Below are 6382 nucleotides of genomic sequence, written 5' to 3'. Positions count from 1 at the left end.
AGCAGCCTTGGAGCTCTCTGCAGGATGAGTTGGGGCACTGGGTTGCTCCCCCCCTTCTTCTTTCGCCTCTTCCATGAATAATACTGAAACATGAGCTTGAATGCTGGAATTACCTTGGGCGTTGCTGAAAGAGAAAATCGCTGTGCCAAATGCAGGTAGCGGGGCAGCTCTTGGGTCCTGCGGCCTGGCATCCAGAAATTGCTGCGACTGGATGGGGTTGGCTTCCTCCACCCTGTGGCACAGACAACGGCAACAATTTGAAGACGGGTTAACCGGGGGGCGTGAGGTTCCGCCTCGTCCTGTACCGCGACGACTGAAGGGCCTCTGTCTCGGCGCCATGGTTTCCAAACTACCTGCAATCCCTTTTGCTGCCCGTTCACCGCTTCCGTGAACCAGAGGGAGTCTTCGTGCCTGCGCTCTGAGCCTTGACGCACAGAGACCCTCCTCCACAAATCGAACAGACAAACATTCCCAATTCTCTCCAGTCTTATGCTGCAATGGTATGCATTGGTTCTGGTGAGCCATAACTCGCCTCTGCCACAGTGTATGGAGCGCAGCTGCTTCCATAAATGGTCGTCCCCTCGATCTCTAGCTCTCACGCTTGCCCACCAGGGCGGCGTAGAGCATTTAATTCCAAGTTTGAGCTTGAGCCCGCCCATGTAGACCATGTGGCGTACTATCCTCCCCCTGCGTGGCACCCGCATCTGGGTAGGCGTTGTCATTTTGGAGAAGCTTGTCCAGTTCCTGGGCTTGAGCATTGTCTGAGATCACTGTTGGGCCCCCTGTGAGGAGTGTATGTTTATGATCTGCCCCTATGTTGGCAAGAAGGTCGGCGACTTTGTTGCCTTCTCTTTTTGTGTGAGAAAAAGAGATTGCCCTGTTGCTGCGTAGGGCTTGTTCAATTGCTTCTAAACGTGCTGCCAGTCGCCAACTGTTTGTGATTTTTTTCGCTTGAGAGCCATTCTGCATTTTCTTGGCCATGTTTATAAGAATCTGGGAATCTCCTTCCACAATCAAGGGCTGCAATTGGAGGTTTTCAGCTAGGAGGAGCCCTTGCCAAAGTCCTTCTATTTCCGCTGAATTGTTTGTATCCCAGCCCAGGGATCCCAAAAATATTTTCAAGGGTGTGCCTTCATGATTTCTGAGGATGCCTCCAAAGCCTGCTTTTCCGGGATTGCCTTTGGAGGCTCCATCAAAATTGAGCTTGTAAGAGTATTTAGGTGGGGCACTCCATGTATCTTTGCTTGAGTCACTGCTAGCGGAGATACTATTCCCATGTTGGGATTGAGGGATGTTCAATTGCCAGTTGCTTAATATATCTTTCTCATTATCCAGAGAGGGAAAATCTTCCCTTGTCCAGGATTGGAGGTTCAGCGTTTCATTCAGGTTCCCACATAACTTGATCCAGACCTCCTCAATCCTTGTGCTTTGATTTTTGAAGATCCTCTTATTCCTTTCTTTCCAAATACTCCAGGATATGAGGCCCGGTAGCAGATTCCATAAGCAATTGAGGAGTTCACTCTTATAAGGGTTCTGCGGCCAGTGCCTTAGTGATTCAGTGATGTCGTCTTGTGTTCTACATCTTTTTTGACATCTGAAGCCCGCCTTTTCCCATAGTTGATTAGCTAGGGGGCAGGTATCCAAGAGGTGTTGAAGCGTTTCCTCATTTTGGCCACAGTTGGGGCATCGCGAGGGTCCATGAAAATTCCTTCTTCTTAATTTATCCCAAGTGAGGATTCTTTTGTGACTGACTAGCCATAAGAAATAGGAGATCTTGGGCCATGAACCGAGGCTCCATATTTTGCTCCAAATGGGGTCAGGGTGGATATTGTTGTTACAGAGTATCTTATAAGCTTCTGAAGTAGTGAAGTCACCTTTTGGGTGATATCCCCATCTCAGGATGTCGGCTTCTTCATTATATCGGATTCTTCTTTTATCCAGCTCCTTCTCTAGAACCCCTATATTCTGCACATCTGTGGTAGTGGCCCATTGATTTCCGTGTTTCCACTTCCTGAATCCATGTTCCGTTTCTGGCCCCCAGTAGTTGTGGATCTTTTCTTGCTGCTGCTCTTGCCTGACTTGTTCCAAAGGTAGATGGAGGGTGTGAATGAGCTTTGGCATCTGATTCCAAGCATCTGTCCAAAACCTTGCTGTTTGACCATTTCTCACTTCCCAAAAGCTGTGTTGTTGTATTAAGTGGTAGTGCTGTTTGGCCGCGTTCCATACAAGCGAGCCTTTCTCACAGGGGATGAACCGGATGAGCTCCTCCTGGGGTCTGTTGTTAGCATATTTAGCTGTCCAGATTCTGGCCCAAGGCTTTTCCGGAATAGTAATCCAGTGCCACCAAATTTTTGCGCTCATGATGGCATTACTGTGCTTCGGATCCCTCAGCCCTATACCTCCTTTTTCTTTTGGATGGCATACTGTTGGCCACTTGACCAGGGCCCATTTCCTATTGGTTGCTGTTCCTCCCCAGAGAAAGTTGCGTTGAAGCTGCCTAATTCTCTTCAGGACCCATTTGGGAGCTGCAAGAATTGAAAATAGGTACAACGGCATAGCTTGGAGGACAGATTTAATGAGCACCACTCTACTAGCTAGGTTGAGAGATCTATGAGTCCAAGAGTTGAGCCGGGATTCCATTTTCTCTATGAGAGTGCGCCAAGCGGAGTGCTTAAGAGCTGAGGCTATGAGAGGGGCTCCAAGGTATTTTGAGGGGAGAGAGGCGCTGGGGAATCCAAGGATGCGAATGATGGCTGATTTTACAAGGGGAGGCGTATGAAAGAAGAAAATCTGCGATTTGGTACAATTTACCTCCATGCCTGAGGCTTCAGCAAAGTCAGTGAGCAAGGATTTGAGGCGGGCAGGTTCCTGGGCTGAAGGGTAGCCAAAAAGCATGGTATCATCAACAAATTGCTGATGTGAGGTGGCTGGGGAGTTGTGAATGGAAAGGCCCTTGAGATGATGAGATTGGAGAGCTTGTTTGATGTGACGTCCTAGTCCTTCTGCCATGAGGACAAAAAGGAAGGGGGATAGGGGGTCCCCTTGCCTAATTCCCCTTGAGGGTTTGAAAGGCTTTGAAGGAATGCCATTTACTAGGATGGAGAACTGAGACGAGTTTATCAGACTCATAACCCATCGAATCCACATAGCGCTGAAACCAAAAGCTTTTAACATTTGCTGTATAAAGGTCCAGCTGAGTTTATCGAAAGCTTTTGAAAGATCTAGTTTAAGGAGCATACCTGCCTGTTTGGACTGCTTGAGGGAGTGGATGATTTCATGCGTGAGAAGAATACCATCCAAAATTTGTCTGCCCTCCACATAGCCTGATTGTTCCTGAGATATCAGCAACGGTAGCAGAGGCTTCAGCCGATTGGCTACTACTTTAGAAACGACTTTGTATATAACATTACAAAGAGCAATCGGCCTGTATTTGTCAGGCGTGATGGCTTCCTTCTCCTTAGGGATCAGGGCTATGAACGTTGTGTTGAGAGCTGGTAGCATCCAGTGGAGGGCTCTCGATTCTTCCACCATTTGCCAAACCTCTTGTTTGATCAGCTCCCAGAAGGTGTGAAAGAACGTGGATGTGAATCCGTCAGGCCCTGGTGCCTTTCCTTCTTTGAGCTGGAACATTGCTTCATCTACCTCCTGAGGCGATATTGGGCGAAGGAGAAGCTCATTGTGTTCTTCCTTGACGATTCTGGGAACTTTGCTGGTGATTTTTTCGATTGCTATTCTCCTGTCTCCTTCGGGCTCCTGTAGGATCTGATTGAAGTGATTACGTAATTCTGCTTCTATTTCCTCATGCTTTTCTAGCTTTTCTCCTCCTTGCTTCTGGATGAATGGGATATTATTATGCATTCTTCTCTGTATTGTGGTTCGATGGAAGAATTTGGTGTTGCGCTCTCCTTCCTTCAACCATCTTATTCGGGATTTTTGCTTCCAGTATACCTCCTCCTGCTTCTGCCTGTCCTGAAGCTGACTATGGATGCGCCTTTCCTGTTCTAGAGTCCCTTCAGTGTGCCCTTCTGTGATTATCTTCTGATGGAGGTCTGTTAGTTCCAAGTTGAGAGATTGCTGAGCTTTGAAGATGTCTCCAAAGGTTTCTCTGTTCCATCTCTTTAGGTGGCCTTTGAGGTACCTGAGCTTCTGCTGAAATTGATACATCTTGGATCCCTCTGGAGGAGTGAAGGAGGTCCATATGGATTTTACAAAGTCTTTGAACTCAGGGTGCGTGAGCCAAAAACCTTCAAAGCGGAAGGGTCTGCGCGTTTGATCCCCAGGTCGTTGCCATTGAAGAGCTATCGGCCAGTGGTCCGAGCCCGTGTGCTGAAGTATAGCTGCTGAAAAGTCTCCTCCCAAATGAATCGCATTATCTGAGATGAGGATGCGATCGAGTTTGGAGGCGATTTGGTGTTTTCCAGCTCTGCGGTTGCTCCAGGTGAACGTGCCATTGCAGAATGGCATGTCTATGAGGGAGGCATTTTGTATGAAGTTCTTGAAGTGGTTGGTTTCTTGTTCCAGTCTGTTCCTCCCTCCTTTCTTTTCCTCTAGCTTTGTGATCATGTTGAAATCTCCCCCGACAATCCATAGAGGGTACCTTCTGTTGTTGTTCAGTGCCTCTATGGTATTTAGAAGTGTTATTTTTCTCCCTGTGTCCTGTGGGAAGTACACATTTGAGAGGTTGCCATGAACATTCGTGCCCAGAATGTGGAAAGCCGCCTGTATTAGATGGTGGGAGGCGTGGAAATCTGAGAGGTCTATTGCTTGTTCATTCCATGCAATGGCTAACCCCCCTGATGCTCCAGATGCGTCTACTGCCACTGAGCGGCAACCTGGCCATGCCTTCGTGAGGATGCTACCTAAGGTATTACTGTTACATTTTGTTTCCTGGAGGAAGCATATTTGTGGCTTCTCCATTTTGATCATGTTTTTCAACATTCTTAGTTTCCTTGGGCTGTTGAGCCCCCTTAAATTCCAGGAGACTAGCTTCATGGTTCACTATTTGCAGTGGGTTTGTAATACTTTGTCAATTTCGCATACCTTCCAGAGTCTAGCAGGAGCCTCCCGATCTCAATGGTTCTCTGCAGATCTGTTTTCCTTCCTCTTTTCTTTGATTCTTTTGGGGGTTGGCTTCCATCCCATTGGCTTCCAGGTTGAATCCCTAGCTGTTGCTGCTGATAAGCTCTGGAAATGACTACCTCCAGCTTATTGAGTTGGGATTCAGTGATGTTGTCATAGGTTTTTGTTTTCCATGCTAACTCCAGCTCTAGAATGTTCAATCCATTCAGGTCGATGCTCTCAGGTTCTTCTTCCATAGGTTTCACCTGATTGCGCTCTTCCTCATTTGGCATTGTGCTTGAAGGTGGATCCATCGTGCTCCCCAGCTCCATTTCCTTGTCCATTTCGGCCAGAACCTTCTTATCTCCACCGGGGGGATCTGGGGCGATTTCCGGGGTGCGACGGGTGGGGGAGGAGGGTGGGGGTGGAGGGGGGGTGGAGGAGGATGGCTGGGAGGGGCGGAGCTCCGAGGTCGTGGGCATATCCTCTGAGGAGTGAGCTAGGATTTCAAAGCTATTCTTAGAAGCTTGGCCGCTAGTGCCATTTTGCTGGGCCTTTTGCCCATTGGAGGTCTTCTTGTGCGCGCGCTTCCTGCTGCGGGCTTTAGTGAAGCCGTCTTGTGTGGATGTGGCTGAGGGGTTCATAGATGCTTCTGTGGCATTCAGAGGGCAGTCCCGGAACAAGTGACCAAGAGCATGGCATCTCCTGCAGCGGAAGGGCACATGCTCATAGTCCAGGGGCTGGATCCATTCTTCATCCCAGTGGGAGAGCGTTATCGATTCTGGGAGTGCCTCATTTAGCCTTATGAAAACACATATGCGAGCGTACGAGATGAACCTGCGTGTTTTGGTCTCTTCTGCTGTCCTGATATATTCTCCAACTCCATTTCCAATCTTCCTGAGCGTGTCCTCGTCCCAGTATTCGTCTGGAAGCCCATACATTCGGATCCAAACTGGTGCCCAGGTGAGGTCCTCCTTGTCCGGGTTGAATCTTGGTATCCAATCTCGCATGTACAAACCTGCTGCATTGAAGAAATGAGGCCCTGTTCCCAGTACTCTGAGTTTATCTTCAATGCAGTAGAAAATAATTGTGAAGAAGCCCTTTGGTCCTAATTGTAACAGGACATCCCCTTTTGGTTTCCACTTGGCTGCAATCCAACCATATAGGGCTCTTTCCATAGGCCAGAAACCTATGAACTTCCCTATAATGGCGTGTTCCTTCATGAACTCGATGCGAGCATTTATCAGGTGTCCCGGTAGTTCTATTCTTGGCCTTTCAGCAGCTACTGGTTTACAGGTAGCCGAAGTGACCTTTGGCGCATCCT

This window comes from Pinus tabuliformis, chromosome 3_1 (genome assembly GCF_031772625.1).
Source record: "Pinus tabuliformis cultivar Carrire ecotype Pingquan chromosome 3_1, CPIR1, whole genome shotgun sequence".
Lineage (NCBI taxonomy): Eukaryota > Viridiplantae > Streptophyta > Pinopsida > Pinales > Pinaceae > Pinus > Pinus tabuliformis.
This window is presented reverse-complemented; position numbering follows the sequence as displayed.